The sequence below is a fragment of the Anopheles coluzzii genome, chromosome 3 (genome assembly GCF_943734685.1).
Source record: "Anopheles coluzzii chromosome 3, AcolN3, whole genome shotgun sequence".
NCBI classification, from domain to species: domain Eukaryota; kingdom Metazoa; phylum Arthropoda; class Insecta; order Diptera; family Culicidae; genus Anopheles; species Anopheles coluzzii.
This window is the reverse complement of record NC_064671.1, coordinates 42210262-42235373: the sequence shown is the minus strand read 5'-3', so window position 1 is coordinate 42235373 and position 25112 is coordinate 42210262. Positions and strand designations below refer to the sequence as shown.

Here is a 25112-nt window from a genome sequence, read left to right as displayed (position 1 = left end):
CAGCTCCGCAGAAGAGACCTTAGATGTGAAAGTTCGCCAAACCATTTCGATGAAAGATTCACATTTACTGGAACGAGCAAACGAATATGTAAACTATTCTTTTGGTGTGAAGATATTACTCTACAGCACTTGGAATGCCTTCAGGAATTTGTACGAAAGGAGGAAGCAAACGAAAAGGGTTTTTTTCTCTGAGCGGGATACTCTTGTGTATCCCCCCCTTCATTCACACAGTCGTTCCCATACAGAAAAAGAAACCCGTATTGATGCAAAATTTTCATTTCAAATGACCCCTGGTGCCGATGTCCTTTACTTCGAACCACGGGTAGAATTGTTTGTTTCACCCGGGCGCGTGTTTTTCTAGGTTTTTTGCTTCAGTTTTTCATGATCCTTTATTCCAACGCCGATTCAACCGTTCAGACGATGCGAAAATTGGCCTTTGTTGTCCGACTGATCTTTGAACCGAGAAAACCCGAGGAAAGCATCGTTTGACCGGGGCGATTTTTTCCGACAAACTTTTCCACCCTCTCTTCCTTCTCTTCCGATCATGCAGGGAGTGAATCCATTTGCAGCATCAATGAGTTCCGGGATCTTTTTTTTCCCCCGTTCTTGCCGGCGAGGGTAAAGTTTTCCCCGTGCTTGTTTTTTGTCCACAGTTCGAATTTCGGTTCCTGCTTCCGCATTATCTTCATTTATCGCAATTCAACCGGAAACGGTAGCTTTACGGTGAAGAGTGACCCGTGTCCGGGAAGGAAGTGGCCAGTTAGTGTGTGGGTAGGGCTGTGTTTTTTTGTTAATTTGTTTTCCTTTTAGCATGTGATGTGATCCGAAGGGAAACGGACGATAAACATGGTTCCGGAGCGCTTTCGGTACTGCAGTTTTAACACAATTATCTCGTTTTCCAATATGAATATTGGATGGATTTTTATTGTTAGCATTTTCATTACCTCTTCTGTTGGCTAGGTTCACTGTTTTTGTTTGTGCGCCTGAATTGAACCGTTCAGTATATGAGCTGGTTTTTTTCGTTTTGTTTTTGAATGATGGTTCGATGAAGTATGCTTTAGGGTTTTGGCTTCACTTCGACGTTCCCTTCCGTTAAGGATGGGGAGCTTTCTAGTCCACATGAGAACAAGATGCTTCATTGGCTGTGTACAGGGTTTTATCACAAAATCTCCAACAAATAAGTAGACCGGCTAAAGATAAAAACAAAAAATGCCCTACCTCCCGCTGTAGATTTAGGCTTTGATACTTGACATGCTTTCTTATTTTTCTTCTCTTTATTATTACACACAGCATATTTTGTTCAGTGAGCTAGAATACACGCTCCAGACAAAAGTGGGCAACAAATTGGCCTAAAAATTGAACAAGCCCAGCAAGCATGCTTGGAGTCAATTTCAATTTAAGCTCGAAACTTATACGCACACGCCAATACGCAAAGAAGCAAAAAACAGCGAATCAATTTCGTGGTACCAACCATTAGCAAAAAAAAAGATGCATGGTGAAACAAAACAAAAACACAAATACATACCGTGCGAGTGTGCGGACAATGCAGGAAGAGTGACGTGAGTAATTTAATCAATGGATACAGGTTTGTTTAATTAACAGTGTTGTATCGGAATTTAATATATTTTCATCCATTCCGCTTTTCAATATCACAGAGAGAGTGTCTGTTTGGGTAACGCAGAAAGGCATGGTCGTCCCGTTTTTTAGATCTGCAGTGCACTTGTATATCGTTGGAGATTAACATGAGGGATGTGCTGAATTTTGAATAGGATTTGTGAATAGGAATTGAAGGGAGACAGTATTGATTTTTTTACGAAATTCAAATTGAGTGATTTTTATGAAAGCTAAAGTCAACATTTGTTTTGCATTCATTATATCACGTTCCAATAGTTTTGGTGAGTTACCGTCGCGTCCAGACAAGAAAAAAATGTGTCTTTCGCGACTACCTTTACTTGTTCTATTTATCGAATCAAAAATTAAAATAATATGAATACATGAAAATCAAATAAAAATAATTTAACAGCATCATTGCAAATTACCCAAAACCAACATAATCATGCTACGAAACCCTGATACGACTAGACCACTCTCATTTGTTGTAAAAAAAATCACTTAAAAAGATCATTAACTATCTCTATTTGCTGGACAAAGAGCGCATCCTTCTTCGCGAAGCTACCTTACAAGAAAAAAATGCTTGCTTTTGAATTGTTACTGCAGTCGTTGTGGGGAGTCGTTTTGAATCGTTAAAAAGTAAAATACCATTGCTGGGAAATGTTGGAGAAATTGCTTCTCTACTTTAAATCTTCGTCCTTCACCGTCATAAAGAACGCTTCTTAGCCAACGGAGTTTATTTGCCAGTCATTGTGATCCCTTTCTGTCATCGTTCTGATTTGAAATGCGCTTTTGTGTTGTTAGTTTTTCCACTGCACCGAACGGGCAGCTTGCCTGATGGTTTGGCCAGCAAAAACGACATTCATCCGAAATGGATTACATCTTTCGCGGTGGATTTCCTTTCCGGGAGATTACATGATCATAAGTCATCGCAAATGGATTTTGGAGAGTTTTTTTGCAAACTTGTACATTTGACTTTATAGCTCACAGTGAATTGGAATTTTGAGCTTGCAACTTTCCGAAGCATTGAATGTGAACAAATAATAAGATAATGTGTTTTATGTCCATGTAGTAATATCATTTTAATAGGATTGCCGTCAATGTTTATAGAGTATATCAATTCTTTGTGTAAAGTGAATATGACTGTATTTCCAGTTTACTCAAACAGCTAGACTACAACACTGAATGTTAAGAATCGTTTCGAAGCTATCTTCGTGATTTACATTCTTATTTTATTTCACATGCAACCTCATTACTAAATCTTGCTTTATCCAACCATCTATCCAGAGAAAAATGATCCAAACGACGATGCTGGATGTGAATTTCTTCCGGCAAGCGTCGTCGATGGTATCATTATGCCTAAGCATGTCCACACCATCAATTGTCACTCGACGAAGCACCAGTCCCACCAGTCCCCTAGCTCGCTTCATTTCAATGCCGATGGGTATCATAAACGGTCGACCCATCGGCCGGAAACGGTAATTTGTAGGCTGGCAATAGGCGAGTGTGCCGAATGATCTAAACCGGCCCTGCTGCTCTCCGCAAACGGTACGGACGATGCTTGTCGAGACATCTTACGCACGCACGACAGAAGAGGTCTTTGACTTGTGGGACCCATACATTATGGGTTCAGTTTTATTCGTGAGATGATTCGTATCTTGCTCCATTCTACCACTGATAATCAATCTCGAAAGGAAACGGAAATGATTTCATCACGTTTGTATTGGTTAACGTTTTGCTGCGACAGGTTTTTCGTTAAGCATCTTTCTTGGGAGAGTTTTCAACATTCGGCTTGTGGTGACAGCTGATAGACACCTTGCTGTAGTGTCCATATCTTTATCATCTTTGGCAGCATGGAATGATGGAATGATTGGGATTGGTAGCAGGTAAAAGTGTAACATTAATTAGGAGATAACTTTGAAGAGTTATGAAATCATTTAAAGAGCTATTAAACAGAAAATACCGTAACAACTGTTACATGTTTTACACTTAGTTTAATGAATGTACGTACTATGTGTAGAAACACGTCTGTTGTTAAATTTATTACAAAAAAATTACAATTATTACTATTTTTAGCTCAATTTAAAAAAAATATGTATAGAAATAGCAATATTTTAGGAAAATAGTTTTAAGAGTACTTATGCAAGCTAATCGTTATGTAAAACCATTTGGTGAACACGAATACGACACACATATTTGTGATAAATAAAAAAAAATTAAGCAAGACCATTAAAGTAATAACAGTAAGAAAAAATATAAGCATATATTATTAATGTACTTTAAAACATCATAAGTTTTTTTGTCAATCAACTGTTTTAGAAAGATTAAATATTTAATTTATTCTTTTCTCAGTTTTGTACATCAATCTACATAAACTGATTAAAATTTAATTTTAAAATCTTAATTTCTTAAGATAAGAAATTTGATGTAGTAAAGCTTTCGTCACAAGCTATTCTGCTTTCCACGAAGCACACACAAAATACTTCATTCCAGAGTGTAACTACCCTAAATCAGCTCCAAAAGCATCTATCTTAAAGATAGTGTTGAACTGAATGAAGGAAAGTGGTTCAGTGTTTCGAGTGGCTGAATGAAAGAAAATCAGTGACAAAAATGTGCCATCGCTCACCAATCACCCCTCCGTCCCCACCACCCTCACGCTCACTGGCTGGATTTGGCAGCATTGTTCAGCTGGACAAAGTTTTGCTGATTACGGACGGCGACAGCTTCCGGCAACGCACGGCAAGTGAAGCTCACGGGGGAACCCAAAACCGTACTAACAAGATAAGTAACGTAACGAAATCATTTATGTTTCGTTCTACGAAAGCATTCGCTACAGCAGCTAGTTCGGAAAAGCTCGATACACGGAAATGGGGTACCAAAAAGTCCAATAATTAGCCTTCTTATTGTTATGGGAAAGAGGGAACGAACAGCATACGACAAAAGGAGTACAGGGAGTTGAAAAAATAGAACAGTGGTATTTTAGAGCTTTACAGTAACTGTGTTAATGCCTGCGGTGCTATGGCGGTACACGGTTAGGAAAGCGAGGTTGAGAGCAATTCGCACAATATTCTGCTCCATTATTCTGATACACAATGTCTAGTATTCTTGCAATATTACACAATACACAGTGAGCGTAGTGTGGTAGACACTACATTCATTGTTATTTGGACTGTAACAACGTAACTAAATATTCCTAGAAAAGACAGTTTCATAGTGGACGATACATGAAAGGTGCAGAACGAACAATCTATAATGAAATGAAACAGCTAGAAGTAGCACCTTCTTCACCCTTTCGCCTGAGACAGCTCGAACGCGATCATGTTGAAGTTTTTAATTAATCCTTTTCTTGGACTTGTGTCCTTTGCCTAGAGTTTTATCTTATTCTCTAAAGGTTTGTGTTCTTTTGTGCAGCAAAACGTACCCTTTGCATTTGGGCAACAGTTAGAAGCTAGAACATTTCTTGATGAGGTCTCAGAAACACCCGAACAATGTACCATTTCCGGTTATATCGTTTCCGTAAGTTCGGAGCTCCATTCCTTACCGAGGGTGAGGATTGGAGCATTGGAGCAAAAGTTTCGTTGCTTTTGCCCACCGACTTTGCATAAAAGATGCAGCTCAAACCATCCCAAAAACTTTCCCCGCGTCAGCTGCACTCAGGCAGGCAGGCAACACGGAAGGGGAGGATGAATTAAAAGACTTTCTACACGAGATTTTCCGGATCGGAGCGGGAGAAACTTCCGGCGCTTGCTGATGTAATCCGGAAGATACACAAGACAATGGTGCATCGAATGGCGTTGGGTGTGAGTTGGAGTATTAGCCTTCCGGTGCTGCCTTTCCTCCTTTGGGGGTGTCAATTGAAGTGTAGAGACGAAGTAGCATCACCTCCACCTCACCCATGGCTTCAATGGTTCTTATTTGGGAAGTGTTAATTGAAATGAACACCTGGTATAAGCAAACTTCCCCATTTTCGGCAAAATGTATCTTGCAATTATGCCTGCATGGGTGGAAGTTCGTTTTCAGCAACTTAAAAATGCATTCTAGACGGCATAAAACGTATCCCAAATCAAATAATTTCCATGTGAAAAGGAAAGTTGTTTGCTCAATTTACCCCCTCCCTCACCTAGCAAAGCTATTTGAATGTTTTACACACCAGCTTTTAAATTCTAACAGTCAAATGCACAAAAATACGCACCTAAACTCAATAAAATGTCCACTCCGAATGGAATCCACTCAAGGATAACGGTCCGCCGACTTGCTAAATGCGATTCACTAGACCGTTTTATATCGCGTTCGATTTCGATTTCCAGATCCGATTGCCAACTCACCCCACCAACCCTATGTCCGACAAAACGTCAATCAAGCGATTCAGACGATTGATTTAAAGACGAGAACGAGTCAACTGACTGAATGTCATAAAACGGGAAGGACCATTTTAGTCGTGCCGTTTTGCGGCTCGTTCCAAATCGCCCGCCGTGATGAAAAGTGACCATGGAGGGAGCGAGTGGGATAGGGAAGTGAGTGAGGTACATCAGACTACCGGGGACAAGTTGATTATGACCACTTTACACATGTCCTGCAATGGGAAGGTGGGGTGGGAGCGAAAGCGCATGGAAGCTCACCAGTCGTAAACGGTTTTTCACTGTTGCCACGTGGAAAAAGTTGTTTGGATGGACGCAAGCCATCGGTACGAGACCAGCAAAGGTCGAGGTCTGCAGTATAAATTGAAATTTTATGATCAACCGGCGACAAGACGCCTGTACATGTTTTGTGGCCGAGGCGGGTTAGGGAGCAAACAGAACGTTTTAAGACGCTGTTTGTCGCATTCCGGGGGTCGGCGTACTGGGTGGGTCGTCTGTCGGAGTCGAAGGCCTTGGTGTCGATTGACTTGGTCGATTTGAGATCTTGGTGAGATATCGACCCCGAAGGTACGGTCGGTCATCGGTAAGATCGATATTGATTTCAATGGCGCGTAACGGGACACTATTAAGCGGAACATTGAAATATCTGCACATCTGGATTGTTACCAATTCATATGCGTGGGAAGTCGTTTGAAGGTGTATTCTTTGGTTCCACCACACGCGCGTTTGACCAGGCGTCGAACAAAGGCTGTTTCTAAACGAGCTTCGGTTAATGGAATCGTATTCAAACCTCCGGTGAGTTTATCGGTGTAACGAAGGTCCATTTCCACTGGATAACTCACCCAGTACACCCGGGCTATCGTAAAAGATAATGGCCCAGAGTGTGAGGATGAGGGTGTGTGTGTGTGTGTGGGCATCATTTCACGCCTTACGAGTACTTACGAGCACTTCCACGCTGGCTCACCCTTGGTTACGGTTGTTCAAAAGTTGGCTATAGCAGATCTTCCGTTGGCCACTTGGCAAAGAAAACTCCCCATTGAGTAACATCCACGATGTCCATCAATGCTAGCAGCCTCTCAAGGAACAAAAGAGGCAAAGAACCGCTTGCGGTGTGACCGGTTCGACAGGCGTGTGTACCATGTGTGTGTACCTGTCAAAAAATACGACACGAGCAGGGAATCAGAAATGAAGCAATAACACGTAATGCGTCATAATAAAATTCGCATAATATTTTCATGGTAGTAACTCTTTGCTGTTTGTTTGTTTCCCGGTCGTTTCCGGCCGTCGTCGTTGTCGTCGTGCTGCTGGTGGGTGAAAAGTCCATACCAGCTCTTGTGAGGGGACCGTGATCTCCGCATTCCAAAGAGCGGCCGGGGAACCGTTTCGACGAATAAGTCTATAGCTTATTTATGGAAGCTTGATTACCTTCGGAGCATGGCGGCGCACACCTTGTGTAAACGAAACCGAGTGCCCCGTTCCTTGGTACAGCATACAGTGCGGCCCTTGATTGCTGCTGTTTTGTGATGATTCGGCTGGCGTTGGCTGCCAAACGCGGGTGGCTAAAAGTGGCCCCCACCCGATGTGGATATATGAAGCTGCGTAACGACTTTTTACCACCCAGCGGTACATCATAAGCCATAAATTGTGCACGGTATTTCTCCAGACGCTCGTTTTGCAATGTGCGCCAACGAACTGGCACTTTCTTGTGGGAGAGCTTTTCTTGCGGGATCTCTCAAGGAAACCCCACCTCAAGGGAGCCGCCCCTACACGCGGCTTATCTTCCCTAGTACCATTGTGTGCCCCATTGTTAAGTGACAATTATGCATGTAACAGCTTTTATTCGTGATCAGTCATCATACAACATTCATAATCATATCCTCAACACATTGCCCAGCCGTAAGCGCCTGCTGTTTGGTGGGGTTATGAGGCGTTTCCTTGACTTTTTCACCCATCCTGCTGGTAGTCGGTCGGTGCTTCCTGTTCGTTTGTGCGAACAGCAACTTTGACTTACTTTGCTGTTCCACTTTTCTTCGATACCACGATGCCCACGTGGATTGCACTCCGGAAGGATGTTTCTTGGGACAACAGTTTGACAGTGCCTGTGCGGGACAGGAAAACTTGTGTATCCTCCTTTGTGCGGTACGGTTGCTATTGTGTGGCTCGTGTACTCTGATCTGATGCAGCTGCGCTGGGGTTGTTTTGCTTCTAGCACTTCAGGTCGGTTGAAGGTTTCACAGCAAGCGCGCACACAGCAGGCAAATGTTTCTGTGTTTTGAAATAAACTCTTCATCGAATGCTGACTGCTAGCAGGAAGCAGCTTGTCAAACAAAAGTTTCTTCCGGTTTCCTAGCTTCTGAATGCATGTTGCACCAAGTTGAATGTTTATTGGTTGCATGAATTGCAGCCGGTATCATTGTTTCAGTTGCTATTTGTTGCCATCTGGTGGACCGTTTCTTCGAGTGAGCTATTTCTAAGAGAACTGAAAAGTTGGGTAAGCTACCAGCTTATGGAAATAGTTTATGAGTGGTCGAGCTTTTACGCTAAAGCATGCTCGATGGGAAGGTTAAAATATCTCTTTTAATTAAAACAAATGGTTGATTGTAATAAAAATCGGTCAAATAATGGTAGGGTCAAGATGAAAGGAAATGTTTTGACTCTGAGCAGTGCTGTGAAAGTGCACGCCGTCAGCTCTGTTTGTTCTTCATTCTTTTCCTGCATGGATACATTCATAGCAACAGCTACATACCGCACGTCAGCAGAAGAATAAATTTATAAACTGTATGGCCAGCAGAACATTTGTGCTTGCCGATGCAACTTTCCCTCTACGCACATCTACGTTAGGGTGGCTCTGGCACTGGTGGTACTGTTCAAGTGCATACGACAAGCCAGTGATGATAGTGCCATGGCCAGAGTCAACAACGGCCCCCAAACGATCGTGTGTGCATCGATGCAAAACCTGACCGGTCAAGAGGACAAAAATGCAAATAACTCACCACAGTCTGGTGAATAATCGTATCGCACCTATCTCACTCCATTTGCACTTCCTTCTTATATGCAAAAGAGAAAGGAGACGCAGCAGAATGGAGAAAATATTACCGGAATGAACCTCCATCTCCAACTACACCGTAATGTGTGCACGTGTTCGATGACTGTGCTGTGAATACAGTGTGCACCATCCAGTGCATTGCCGTGGCAGCATCTTGCTTCCTGCCCCATTTCTTTACCTTTTCTTTCTTGTGACTTTTTAGACTGGAAATTGCATGTTGTTTTTTGTCGGCCTCTTTCTCTCCGGCACAGGAAGAGTATTGCTTTTTCCAAAACATTCCAGGCACTCTTGCGATGCGTACGTGGGGCAGCATTAATGCACGCAAATCGCATTTATTAGGCGTCCCTGTTCATTATCATCACGTTTCGAACTGGTTGCCCTTTCTGTATATTATTGTTTTCCTTTTCGAATATATTAATAGCATTAAAACCATTGTACAGGGAACCTTTAACTTTGTATCTAAATTTTAATATATAGGTTATGCTTGTTTGTTACATGCATTAAATTATAATTTAGGTTAATACAATTTTATTTTGTTTTCGCTATCAGTTTCATTAATCTCGTTTGAGATTTTATTTCTTGTTTCTCGTTTTTCGTTAACAGATTTTAATTTTAAAGATGTTCAGTCTTATCAAAATACTATAGTTTAAAATTTGTTTTCCTATTGAAATACCGTTCATAGCATCTTTGGTATGAACTGGAATAAATAGTTTTAAGCAAATCTCAACTTCTTCCTACCAACTACCTGCCCACTTTCAAAAATGTCTTCTTGAGGATGAAGTTATTCTATGACAACAAATAAACAAATAAATAAAATAATTAATTAATTAATTCATATATAAACAAAATAAATAAATAAACAAAATAAATGCATGATTAAATAGAGATAAATAAATAAATAAATAAAATAAATACATAAATAAGAAAACAATATTAAGCAATTGCTATAAATAACAAAACAATATTAAGCAATTGCTTTTTGTTATTCAGGAGGAACGGTCCAAAACGGCCGTATTGCTTAAGGCAATTGCTTTTCTTCAAGTTCAATTTGTTGTCCAAATAAGAAGATGAAATGAAAAGTAGTGTCCAAAGCACATATCAACAGCAAAAAAAACAATAATTAAAAACCATAATGTACACTTGCATATTCATACATTACTTTGCATTAGGTATGCAACATTTTGAATTAAATTAATAAATGTAGTGATATTTCAAATAAAAAAACTAGTGAAGAGAAGCCAATGATATTTATTATTAATTAAACTATGACTTCAACACCATCTCTACAAACAAATTCCAAAACACACACATAGGATGATTGTTACACGAATGCTTCATTCTTTTCATTGCACTGCGGCACTATGTATCTTAAAAGTCAATGGGTCCTCTCTCCTCTGCTCTGAATGCTCCAATTTGTAGGCAGGCTTAGCAGTTTTAGCTCCGGAAGTAATCATACAATCTCATCCCAATTGCAGCCGTCCAATCCCGGTACACAAAAAGGAGGTACACAAGATGCACAAACGTTAAACTGGCTGCACGAGTGTAAGCCTTACAGCGTGTGCCTAGTGCGCTGTGTCGAAAACTAAGCATGGGAAAACTATTGTGTGTGGGAAACGTTTCGGGCAACGAAACTAGGGCCAAAAAGCTAGCAGCGGGTGTTAATCAAGCCGTTTTAAAACAAGCACACAGCATCCAGTTTGTCTATATTCTGGGTAGCGGTGGAAAAGGGTGGGTTTTTCATGGAAAGTGGCATCATGCTTACCAGCAAAGTGTTTCTTACCGGCAGCCTTTGTAAAGTGTGAACGTTTTTGTTGCTGTTGTTGTTGTTGTTGTTGTTTTCATGTGCCGAGGAAAACCTAGAGCCTGCTATTCTTGATGCACTTTTCTGATACACATTGCTCATAGGCAGTAAGATCTGCTTAATATTAGGGAACGATGACTACGAGGGGCACAATGCTGCTGCCGATCGATGGAAATGAATGTACAGAGGAAGTTTGTTTAAAAGATTTTTACAGGTCGAGCCAAACACAGCTGCCTGATACATACTTGATGCATACTTGTTCAATGCAAATGTGTTTGGCAGCTGTGTTGAAATGGACATATCGATAAAAAAAAGCTGAATCTAGACTGAAATACTCTTTAATTCATTAGGCAAAGTGTTTAATTTTTCATATCAATAAATGCATTCCCCGCAAGCAGTTGGAATTATGCTGCCATTCGAAGTTTGAATTTCAAATGGTACAAATCAGAACTTGTCAAACAAACACAAATACCCAGCAGGGAAACTAACCCACACTTGGTTTACTCGGAAACGATTCATCTGAAGGTACATGTTTTGCTAAACTAGAACTGGATATAAGTTATGCGCAACTTCATTCTGCTCATCAAACTGTACTTGCTTCGAAAACAAACAATGGTAGAACATTTTGGTTCGAAAATCAATTCGATGTTATGCACATCGAAACAAAGGATTTCAGTGTGGATGATCTCGCTGAGTAAAGGCGCATCATTGTCCCATGCCTAAACGAATCGAAGCATTGTGTACAATCTAGCTTGTCATCAAAGACAAACGTTTTGTGTGGAGATAATAGGGAAGTATTTGCAGTCTCTCGAGATGCTTGCGGTTGGAATGTCACAAATTTTCATCGACCACTGTTGTGATTGAGTTTAGGTTTGAGTTTCATTCCGAGTATTTCAGTAGAGTCGCTAGAAAGGTTTATGCTTTCATCAGCGATGAGATGTTACACAACGTGTTCTTTGGAAGACAAAAAAAATACTGTTCAATGAACTGTCCTTGCATAAAGCAGTTGATGAACATTGGCTCCGTTCCTAAAATTTTAATGACTGCAAAAATTGATGTTTTGGCATTACACACCAGAAACTTATTTCATCTCATTACTGAGTTGTTTCCTAAAAACTGAGTTGTTTGAAAGTTTAATGAATCAATTTAACTTTGCTTATATGGTAGCGGCGTTTAAAATTCATTTTCAGCTGGTGCTGCTGAAATCAGGCGTTTGCTAAACAAACTTTGTGTGTTTGTGTATAATAGTGTCTGCATCATGCTGTTGCTTTAAACTAATCATTTGATGGCCCAGCTACAGAGCTACGAAATGGAATTTCGGAAAGGTACGCGTAGTTCATGGTGGATGCAAAGTGTACCATATTTGTTGTCTTTACTTTTCGCGATGTCTGTTCGCTTAGCATATATGCTCGCATGTTGAGTATTCTTCTTCTTCTTCTTTGGCTCAAAAACCGATGTCGGTCAAGGCCTGCCTGTACCCACTTGTGGGCTTGGCTTTTAGTGACTAATTGGTTCCCCCCCCATAGCAGGATAGTCAGTCCTACGTATGGCAGCGCGGTCTATTTGGGGATTGAACCCATGACGGGCATGTTGTTAAGTCGTACGAGTTGACGACTGTACTACGAGACCGGCCAGTATCAGTTGAGTATTAGTCTAAGATTTTTGATCAATCCCGGAATAAACCACTTCAGCGGATAGGAAAAGATGTTTAGGTAAATTTGGGAGAATTCACAACAAAATACAAAATAGATTAAGCTTCACCGATTGGTTTGAAAAATACACATAGTTCGCAAACAATTACAATATTTGCAATATTTATTTCTTAGTGGCTTTTACATTACTTACTTTCACTAAAAATTGTGTTTAAAGGTTGGATTCATGTAATATTTAAATCATTTTTGATTGTAAAATATAGCCGCAATTTTTACAGTTCACTAAGTCTAATAATACTTTACTATGAGCCAATAACCATAAGAGCAGTGACAATCCGTTAATTTGGGGAAAAAGTCAATGGTTCAGTTATTAACCAAGAAATTTTTGTCTCTAAATTAAAAATGTTACTTATGTGAGTCACTTTTCTGATTTCAGGGATATCAAAATCACATTACGGTTGCAGTATGTTATCTCTTCTGTTGTTATAATGTAATGTATTAAAATGCCGCTTAAAACTACCAAATGCTAAACAGTTTAAAATTTCCATCCCATTTATATATATTCTGCTACGGTTTAAATAATGTTTTACATGTACTCACCGGAATGTTTTTGATTGAATGCTGTAAAGAAATAAAAATAAAAATATTTAAATAGTGTTTACAATCGAGATGGTAACGAATAAAAAAACGAATACTCCCAAGGGTATGGATAATCGATATCGTGCTGTGATTATGATGAACACGACGAAAAGATGAAACCCCCGACGACACTCGTCAGTCAACGTGCGCCATCGATAAAGATTACTGGTTTCTTCGCGCTCATGTTATCGCCTGTTAACGATAATGTTTTCTTGCTCTATACGGGGACAGACAAAATTGTCTTTACCATTCTCACCGACATCCGTCGGTCGAGCCTCTTCCCTCAACTAATGGTTTAAATTTATGTTCTCTCTTTGCACAGCTTCAGCCCTCTCCCATCGTTAAACCATTTTCGACCGAACGCTGAAGTGCAACAGTGCCGCCTAAATTCATTGCTTTCATCTGCTAACACCTCGGAGCGTCGTGGCTGCAATGGGGGAGAGCTGGGTGTGACAAAAGTACGCCGGACGTAAGCCTAAACCCCGTGTTGTGAGTGTTGTCGTCGCTTGGACGGATCGGCGAACTGCCGTAATGTTGATTGCAGTTCACATCTAGCGGAGCACTGCCTCAGGCCTGGGGCACGTTGGTCGAAGCGCTACGCTACAAAACCACTTGAATAATTTCCGTATACATAATTCATATCGCTTCGCGGGGAAAACACGATCGACCGTTTCCATGCCGTGCCATTGATGGATGCAGTTGTGGGAGGACATAATATTTGGGAAACAAGAACGGAGTATTCACATCGAGTGTTTCGTCGCTTTACACTGTTGTCTGGAAAGATCTCTTATTTAATGATGCACTTGAGGAAAAGATTTTTTCTTTGGTGGAAAAAACTGGTATTGTCCTACGAAAATTCACAGATGCAGTAAATTGTATTGGTTTTCTGTTCTTCAAAAAACTTAAATATAAATAATAAAGTGATTAACCAAGAAATCGGATTTATTCAACACCATATGAACCAAGTGCTCTCTTGCAGAATAAAATTGAATCGTTTTTTTTTTATTGTTCCCTCAGTGCATCGGTCTTGCGTTCACTTTGTAAACAGGCTAGCTGGGTGAGTTTAATGCACTTTGCTATCGTCATAAGCATAACAGTTTATGAGCATAATTGTGACAGCTCGTTACCCTGCTCCACGCCTTTCAGTCTTGCACTTGTATTTTATCGTTCGTTCGTTCAACTCTTAATGGAAACAGCTGACAGCAAACTGTATTAGCTATCCCAATTGGGCATGCATAATAGATACCAATAAATTGTACCATCAATGTAGCTTTAAAAAGAACAAACTGTGGTAAATGCTGCAATCATATAGTGCATTTCACAGATGGCATTCACTTTCTCTTGGCGTAGCTGGAAGAACGAAAATGTGAGATATGGTATGGGCGAAGCATCTTTGACGTTAAACCTTCTTTGGCGTGAAGCCCACAATATGGGCATTAATTTTTGTTGTGAAGAGTTACAATATGTAGCAAACTATTTGATTGTTTTGTAATAGAACACTTTCCCATTAATTTGAAACATTGCTCTGTAATAACAGTAAAATACAAAATGTTTTGAAAGTCGATAAAACATTAAATACGAAAGTTAGCACACTGTAAATAACATATTTGCAATTGTATAGCTTATTAGAAAAAGTGTTAGGTAGTTTTGCATTTATAGTGTATTAGATTTTGTTATAAGTACGCGTGAATTATACATGTAATAAATATTCATAGAATAAAGTCAGTCTGTAAACACCCTGGAAAGAGATGCAACTCGCTTTGATTACATGAATAAAAATTATTTACTTTTTAATGAAATCTTAATGGTTCTTTTAAAAGTGATATTGCTTTGCCTTTGCCAGTGACCCTTTCACGAAACAATAGTAAGGGCTCTGCTTTTCTGGCTTTTCCTGCGCTGCAATCAACTGCAACCGATCAGTGCCAATCAAATTCACCTCAAAATCGCCAACGACTTTTGAGCAGGGAAAATGTTTCGGAACGATGGTATGTAACGCAACGATGCCATTACACTAATTGGCATACCAAACCACTACCTCCATCATCGTTGACGAAACATTGAAGTCAAACTGCGATCGAAGCTTCGGTGAACTTTCAGAAATATGGCCCACTGCAACAGAAAATGAACCGCCTGCTGTCCGGGCCAGCTGCATGGACAGCACCACCCTCAGAACCATCGAAATAACCAACATACTTCAGGCAGTTGATTGAATTGCCAGTGCCACAATTAATTCACCCCGTTTGCCGCCTAGTGCTCGGTGCCACGTGGTAGTGCACCGCGATCGATGGATGCCGCTCGACTGCCATCGATTAGGCTTCCGTTCATAATTTGTGCAATTTATTAAATGGCTTCCTGGCCGTGTTCCGAGCGGCAAAGTGGTAAAGTAGGGCAAGTCAAGTTTACAGAATGTTCTACAGTGGGACTTCCATGTGTTGGGGGTCGGATTCCGGAACCGGGGCCAGGCAAATGTCTGGGAAAGATGGCGAGAACGTATGCAGAATGCTTCGACACATACCTTTCCGCCGCTGTAACACAGAATTCACCCACTCTTCTGTACCGGTGTTGTGGTGGCAGCACGAGCATAATTCCGTTGGCAGTTTGACAAGTTCGTGCCCGTTGGGGCAATAGGCGATGGGAAGAACAGTTTTATAATAAACTTCACTCCCGACGGTGCTACTATCTCTGGCGTACCATATGGAGTGGATTAAGCGGACGGCGATAGCAATGGACAAACGGTAGGAATGCATCATCATTGAATTATGCAACGAAAGGTATAATAAGTACGATTGTGTGGCCACTGGTTGGTATTTCATAGGTCTTAAGATATTTTATGGTGCATAATAATGATGATTGGGAAAGGTGGACAATTATTGTTTAATGTTTGCGTGACATTGGAGTACAGTTATTATTGATGAAGGAGAGGCGGATAGGCAAAACATCAAAAATGAATTTAATCAGCTTAAAAATCGAAAGTATTAAATTGTCGGAAAAATCATTTGAATACAAAAACACCATGCGAAAAACTTAAATTCTTACTGTCTGTTATTGTTTTTGTTTTAAAAAAGGATTATTTTTGTGAGTGTAAAACAAACACAGGCAAACCAAACAAGAGAGACACATTTGAAATGTATGTTCCTAAGCTGCTTGTTAACTTCCAAACGTCAACGTAGCTTAGCATCAAAAACATTTTTGTTTTCATGTTTGCAATATTCTCCTTCAAAACCAGCAACTTCTCCTCCAGGGCTCTCACATGTGGGGAAAAGTTTTTCCTTGCCAAATACATATGCAAATAAATGTTTGCGTTTCAGGTTTAGGGCTTTTGTGGGTTTCCGTTTGGTTGCAAAAAGGCAACATAATAACCAAAGTAAAGTTTGGGATGTAATCATCGATGGATTTTTCATGAAACAGGTTACTACTTACACAATTACTTAAAAATCAAGATAAATACGTCTTAATGTTGGTGTAAGTGGGTTTAAAATTGTTGTTATAAGTCCATCACTCATTATATACAAGACCGTAGCCGGTGTGCAGCTACCATATCTTTTTAATATAGTCGGGTCGTTATTAAATGCATGTAACGTTTAATTTCTCATCTAGATGCCTGTATGAATCGTCATCTTCATGGATGTTGATTTCAGAATCAATTGACTATGGAATTCGTTAATTAATGTATTAAATTAATTAGTTTTAACTTAATACATTAAACACTGCCTGATCGGGAAATTCAACATGTCTATTACGATGCAGATTACGGCTGTTTATATGGAAGTTTTAATTCCACTGTAAAAACCTATGTTGTAGAACCTCTTTACGGACAATTTATCAAATTCGATGTCCAATGATGTATATAAAGTGGCGGTCACCTAAAGTCGGACATATTATATTTTTATCTCTTATCTCACTTTGCAGCACCCAGGACAGTTTCCTAGAGCACTTGTCGGAAAACTTTTTTCACCCATCGTTGAGGACACTTTTCAGCTATGTCTCTGCAAAATATCGATCGATTGATGTCTTTTGAAATCTCGGAACACTATACATAAATGTGATAAAAGATATGAAATCTATGTCACTGTCTACTGAAAGTCGGACAGTCCGCATTTCATAGCAAAATGACCACGTAGCATACCAATATTGGCAAATATGGTTCCTTAAATCATTTGATATCAGTTATTTAAGGTCCAAAGACTATTTTGGGTGGTTATCTGCGTATTACATGACCTACGGTCTGAATCAGCCAAATACCGTTGGTGGAAGGATTCAACGAAAGTCGCATAGTAATTTTGAAGAGAGTTATTATTTTCCAAAATTTTAGAGTTACTTTAACTTTCAAAAATATACTTGTGTTGGAGTGCATTTTCAAATGCTAACTACTTAGTGAATAAAATGAGTTGTGTATGAAACGACTCATCATTTGAAAGTTTAAGTCTGCTTGTTTTCGTTGTTGAATGAAATGTGTCAAAATGTGTAAAATAATGTAAAAAACATAGGCATACCTGCACCTCGATACAGCTGGCTAAATTAAACTTGGACGGGCTAAAATTAAAATTAGACCAGTCCAAGGACGTACTAGGAGTCAACGTAAATTTCGTGTGCAAAAAAATATGTAGCGCACATGGCAAAACGACTTGTAAAACCATATACAACCTATCAGCTTATGAATTAAAAGAAGTCGAATATAATATCTACGTCGTATCTGATCTGATAAAATATGTGGTGCACTTAAGTAAAAAAAAACCTTATTGCTAGTAAATGATACTGGAGTAGCACTAAGCAAATAAACGTAGTAATAATTATTTTGACGAAACTCTGTAGTTGAGGGAAATTTGACGTGGATACAGTCATTTGATGTGGATACAGTCATGAAATATGAATATGTGAGCTGAAAGTTGGTCCACTGGTTTCCAGCTCTATGATATGAATACGATCTGCATTTAAAATTGTTATGAGAAAAAGTGGTTAGAGTTTTGAATTCAGGTATCAACTTTGTTGTACAAAATAATGACGTCCATACAGGTTTTAATGGAAAAAGCTCTCTAGAATCGACACGACATTTTGAAAGTTATCTTATTGTGTATCATGAATGTGAATTTGTAATTCATGTTATTTGGAACAGTAAGGAATATTTCATAATTTTCAGTAAAATGCAGATCGCACTACAAGCATCCAAGAATGCAATATTGCACCTATGGAGGCTTGAAATTAATCACTCAAAACGTAATTTCAGAAAATAATAAACAGTATTTACTGGAGCCTCATACGTCGGGCTCTATTTTCAACATTTTTTGCTAGCAGTATACCATTACCGACAGTTTGAATATAATTAAAAGTTACATGTTTATCAAAATGAAATGGTTGGTAGCGGTAATCGCAGGAAGATGGGTTTTTCCTCATTTTTTAATGGCTTGAGTGTCCACGCCACGAACAACACTCGCGTCGAGTAACATTGTTTGAAATATTAACATTTTTTATTGTTCACGTGAACGATCGATACTTGAATATTATCATATTCACAGCAAGTCGTTGAGTGATTTAAGAGCAGCAAACTGATTTGCTAGGTACCAATGAAGTATGTGACCGTTATGGTGTGGGTTTGCCTTTGAGAGTTTGTTTTTTTGGTTTTTATCAATTATTTGTAATTGTCACTTCACACGTGTTTTTTACACCATCAATTGATTGAACACATTTGGTGGTTAATGACAATTAGTTTAAATTGATTATAACGCAATCAAAGTGACACTTTGAGCATCTACCGTATTTTAGCGTGCATAACGACCCTTCGTGTAAAAGGACCTTCCAGATGAATTATACAAAAAAAAATCGAAAAAAAAGGTATTTTACTTAAAGTTTTACAAAATTCAAAAACAACTTTGTCCAGATTACCAATATTACCAAACCTTGTTTCAAATGGAAGACCATTCATAATCTTTTGGTGTTTTCTGGACTTTAGTTTTGCCGTCATGCTTAAGTGTAATCAAGTGTTTCCTCAGTTTCCAACTGAGTTTTTTCTTTTGCCTTAGCAACTCTTCCTTCTTATTTTAGTATTCAACCACTTTCCCAAACTCGATCGAAATAGGGAACGATCGTAGCGATTGTCAAAATGACATAAAATGGTAGTTTCCTTGCATGTTTTTTGTCCATTTTGCCATATTGTATGCACAACTGACCAGGATACTCATGAAATATATTAAAGCAAGCGTTGTATCTAAGCAAATGCAATTATCGTTCCTCTTCGATCGAGTTTGGGAAAGTGGCTGATTATCTTTTACTGATACCATTTATACCTAGGCACCAAATTATCTTTGTACGTAATCGAATGATATGTCCTAGGTGTAGTCGAAATTTTATTACACATGTATAACGACTCATATATAACGAATCGAATTTCGGTCATTTTCGACCAAATTAATGAATTCAAGATTTTTTTTTTTGAAATCAATTATCATTTTGCAATCATTCATTTCTATAGTAAACACAACACTGCTACGCGTAGTTGAAATTGCACTTCAATGCTACTACGCTGTTGTAGCGGGCATACATATCCAAAAAGTTGTAGCTTATATTGTTATAGTACAGCTTGTCAATATCTCCGAGTTTAGTTTTTGTATACATTAAATTCCACCGAAGGTGATGAAATTTTCGGCGATGTCTTATAACGTGAAATACGTCCATCTATTGCCCAAAGTTTACCCAAAGCATTGCACGATGGTACTGATTAAATTTCATGATTCTGGATGAATAATTCCGCCACACGCCGTTTGAACAGAAGCAAGAGCATGACTGTGTTCACAATACATCATAATTATGCAAGACTAAATTGATGCCCTGCGCTATCAACAGTGATGGGGTCGGGCTATACAGTCCAGTACGACGGAAGGTGGCTAGATGATTTGTTGATGAAGCATTCTGCTGACGTTAAGCATGAGCGTTAAAGTGTCAGTGGATCGGGTTTGGTAGAGTGACCATATCGATACTACTTCTATATGCTGATATGATTCATGGTTATTATGAATATGTGGGGTAAGTCTAATTAAATACGAACGACCTACAGTTGCTAAGATTAATTAAGATTATTCTAGAGCACTTGAGAAAAGATAATTTATGCAAATAACTTAACAAAAATAAAGGATTTTATATAACTATAATATTTTAATATTAACTAAATACTTCCTATTAAACAAACTTAGTCGAACGTTTTGATAAATAACATTAAACGTTTTTCTCTCTGTTTCATTTTCACGAATCGAATAAGGTGCCATTCCCGTGTGCAAATAACACTAAATTATCCTGGTCTCTCGAGTAAACGTTCCAAATGTCACTGATTCAAAAACAATCGCTTGTGTTTGTCTACATTTTGCCACCCGTTTCCGTGAGTTGAACGTGGTAAAGAATGCCCAAAGGGGCACTTATGTGTGCGAAGGAACCGTTTACCAGACAGCATTTGGATTTGGATTTGGTGCAATTTCGTACTTACTCTTACATTTGAATATTCACGCTCGGGCTAAATAAACTTTGAATATGCACGAGGGACATTTTCCTCTGCTGGTTTAAAGCGAGGTTACAATTTGGGGTCGTTTCTTCTCTTCCTTCTATAAACCTTTGTACTGTATGTGTTTGTAGATAGATTTTAAATGTTTTAAATCATTTTATAAACGATTTCATTGCCGTCTATAATATTATAGTTAACGTAGTTACACTACATCCATGTTTGCAAAGACACACGTTAAATTATATTCTAGAAATTTCATGAACAATTCCATTTGTTTGACGCATAAATCGCAAACACAACACTATCTTAACGATCAGTTATTAGCAGTTACATTTGATGAAATCTCATCCATCGATCTGACGACGGTACACGTAGCTGCTTGATCCAAAGGAACGGTGGAATTTTGTGTACCTTTGCTCCATACAAAGTTACAAGCTTCGCAGTCTTTCTCTTTCAATCTTTCCATCTGATGGTCTGCATCCTTTGCAGTGAATGAACGAAGCATCAGGCACCGAATGACAGCAAAGCCATGATACCGAAAATCGAATTCGCTCAACTGTCGAGCATTGGGTCATGAATAGGGCAAAACACACTCTTCTCCGAATGCGCTGGTTGGCATGGGAGTTTGATTTGGTTTCGGTCAACCCGTTCATAGCCAACGATCCAAATGATCAAAATCAGTGCAAATGGAGCTGTGGTGATGCATTGTGGTGGTTTGTTTCGTTGGTTAGTTGATACAGTGGTTGATAAACGTGTAAAGGCTTTATTTACCTTTTTTAATAAAGTCAAACCATTTTGTTGGTAGTGATGATTCTAAGCTAATAATACACTAAAATGGAGTTCTTCAACAGAATACACCTTAAAATTGTACAACACTTTTCATCTAGAAAGTGAAAACATTTGCTCTTAAAAAGTAGCTACTCTGTACGAATATTGGAACGATGTTGTGCTGGCCATTACTAAAACCACCAATTCGATTTCGTGTTCGAAATTCCTACAGGACGACTACCGGAAGTTCATTTCATTCAGCAATGTATCCATTTTATGCCCACTTCAGAGACCCTACACTACATGTCCGAGCAGCAGCAACTGTCCAGTTTGTTGGTCCAGCTGTCGATCGGTTTTTACTTTTTGCGATTGCTCCTGGCCATCGAACCAAACGGACCGATACCGTGGGCATCGGTTCGGTTCGGTGCCCTTTTGCAAATTCAACACCTCCGGTGAAAAGTGACCAACGTTTGCCCCAGTGCTTGGACCCTCACTGTGCGCAGTTCACAGCAATCCCTCCTCGGGCCGAGCACCGATGACTTTTGCACTCGAGTCGACCGATCCGACGAGTTGCTCATACATTATTCGACGATTCGATGGGAAACGGTGTACTTGTTTTCCCCGTTTACCCCAAGATCCCGGGCAAGGTGATGTTTTTTTTTTTTGCGGAACTGCGATAGTGGATATTCCAGGGACGTTTGGTCACACACCATTTGGTAGCGACGAGGGAAAGACTGATCAGCCGGAACCAAACGGCGTAACTCAATCGAGAAACACTGAGCACATCGGTATCATGTGTCCGCAAACGACAGGTGAAGTGTTTAAACATTTACCATGCAAAGTAGAAAAAAGGCGGTAGGAGTTAAAATTTCGGGCGGGGGAAAGTACACAAACGACAAGTTTTCTCGGATTCTTGGTAAAAGCAAAACATCCGTTCTGGTGGGATTGAGAGAAGCAAAAAAAAAAACTTTTCTGTGGTTGTGTTTACCCGTTGGTATTAAAGACATTATTTATAGTTTCTTGCATACGCTTGATCCGTAATATTCGGAATCATATTTAGGTATAGCCGTAGTGCTCTAATTTTTATTGCAAAGCCTGAATACTGCTTTATGTATTACATATGTAAACTTTTGATCTTTTTTTAGAACTTTAGAAACTGTAGATTGCATAATTGATTTCATTTATAGATTATTGTTCCATTCTTTGACATTCTTTGTTTAGACTGTAGTTGCGAGTTTGTGATATATTCTACAAAATCTGTGTGTCAAATACAAATTCGCACATGCATAACATGCACATGCGTTATAAGAACATTTGAAGAATGACATCATGCATACATGAGCATAAACCAACAATTATAATTTCGTTTTTATCTCAGCCGCTATGTTCTGGAAACTGCTGTTCATTGTTTAACAGACAGTGTATGATGTTGTCAATTCAACATGTGTCAGCAAACTTTAAAGTATTAAGAGCCAAAATCCATTTTAGAAACCTGATACGTATTCATGGGGCCTTCCCGTGGTAAAATCGCCCGTGGGGAAGTTGCCAACATGCCCGTGGTGAGTTGAAGCAAAGAATTATTCGTCCTTCCGTAGCATCGACTGACTATCCGGTTGCGTGGTATTGAATAAGTCTCAGAAGCCTGTACTGGCTGGTATGTCTGCATAGGACGTTACGACAAATACAAGCAGAACAAGACTTAAAGATGTAATGAGTTAAATTGACGTCCAGTCATTAAATGGTTTGTTTTATTTTATAATGTAAAAGAGTCGCCATCTAGGTTGAAATCAGGGACATGCGGACCACGAGCCATACTTTTTCAATCTCTGCATTATACCAACCAACGAGTTTGGCGTACAAATTCTCAATACTAGAAGAGTAATAAAAGATCTAACAGGTTTCTATAAATCAATTTAATTAAACATAAATACTAGAAGATTGTTTAATGTAAATGTATTGAAATGCTACCATAAAATTATTTTTGTCAAAATGTAAAATGTCAATTTACTAATAAGGCCCAAGTTAAGCCCGCCCCGGTGAAATTGAACGAGTAATTTTAAGTTTTTCTGCTATGTTTCAAAAATTGTTTACTAGAATATGGATTACACGTACACCAAAAGAAAGTATATTAAATTCCCCAACTATCTGGTTTGTAAACCATTTTGAATAAATAAATTTAATGTATTTCATTGTTAATCCCAGCTTTGTTCACGTTGAAATAACATTGCTCAGCAGAAAATCACTAAAACTAAAATTTCACGTTCACTTTCACGCAAGTTCTAAAGCGACCTTTATAGCTCGAGTGAAACGTGAAATATATGTATTTTTTATGTATTATGTATTAAGGAATTTTATGTATTAAAAAAATTCAATTTCCAAACTATTTGGACTATAAAACATGTTAAATTAATGATTTTAATGTATTTCCTTGTGATTCCACGATGAGAATTATTTTTTCACCGTCAACAAAGTGAGGATTCACAATAAAGTACATATTAATTATTATTGTATCATGTTTCATCGTGTAAATAGTTGGAAAATTGAAATTATTCTCTTTTGATGTAACGACGATAAGCCATATTCTTATAAATATTTAGAAAAATGTACTTCTTCTATTTGGCGTAACGTCCTATGCGGACATGCTGGCCTATGCAGGCTTTCGGGACTTAATTCATTACCACACAGTCGAATAGTCAATCCTTGCTACGGGGAGACGATCCATTCTAAGCTTGAATCCATTATGGGCATGTTAATGTGTCGTTCGAGTTGACGACTGTACCATTGGATCGCTCCAATGCGCTCTGATATGTACAGCTGCGACAGTTTAATTTTGAAATGCTACTACAATAGCTTAGACTTTTACTTTTATACGGCCGTTGGTACGTTTCTTTTTCCTCTTGTATGTGCTTATTCCAATATTATACGGAAATCGTTATCCAAAAACCATTTGATTACCATACCTACTCTACAGCAAGTAGTTTGGATGCTTATCGTGTTGATTGAATATCTCATGCTCTACAAATGCGATAACCAACGGGCAGTTGCAAAAAACAGTTAGCCCATGTTACAATTCCCCCAATCCCCGTTTATTGCTTTCCAACAGCAGTACGATAAAGTTTCTGTTCCATTCCGACAAGTGTGTCGTCGTCTGGCCATCCTCATCGATTAAACCCTAAACGTTCACTTCATAGCAATCGTTTGTTGCGCTGAGTTGAAAGCAAGTGTTGGGGAATGGAACGAATTTCTGTTTTTTTTTTTATGTTGCTACCATTCTTTCAACATGCATGCCTGATAGATTACTCTTTTAATTGTGCAAAGAGCGTTTAATGAAAAGTTTTGCGCTAACAAATTTCAACAACTGATGGTCAGAATTGGCTCGAGACTGGTGGTAAAGGGACAGTGAAAGACGTGTTGATACGGGGAAAAACATGATCAGACCGATTATTTTACAGCGAAGGGAAAGTTTCGGCTCGTTTTCGTGGGTCAGTTTGTGTTGGAAGGCGGACAAATGGAAAACCAATCAGCTTGTACTGTATACTGTTCCTGAGCCTCGACAAAACACGAACAGTAGACGCGAACTTCAGGACCACAAACCCATCTCTATTCGATGGGTTCGTCTCGTTGAAGGCACTATGCCGTTTTTTGCAAGGATGATGGTGGAAAAACTTTCCCTATTTTCGTAGTTGCACACCCCAACGGAAAAGATAAGCTTAACCAAACCACCCACAAAAGCGTGAAACGTGAGCAATGT

General features: G+C 39.0%; 1 protein-coding gene across 1 annotated transcript in view; it reads right to left on the bottom strand.

Moving 5' to 3' along the window:
- Positions 1-25112, bottom strand: part of LOC120957487 (leucine-rich repeat-containing protein 15) — a 166826-nt gene that overhangs the window by 90237 nt on the left and 51477 nt on the right. Inside the window, exon 3 of the mRNA XM_049608119.1 lies at positions 13069-13089. The gene's annotated coding sequence lies outside the window, so the exon portion shown is untranslated. The remainder of the gene's footprint in view (positions 1-13068; positions 13090-25112) is intronic.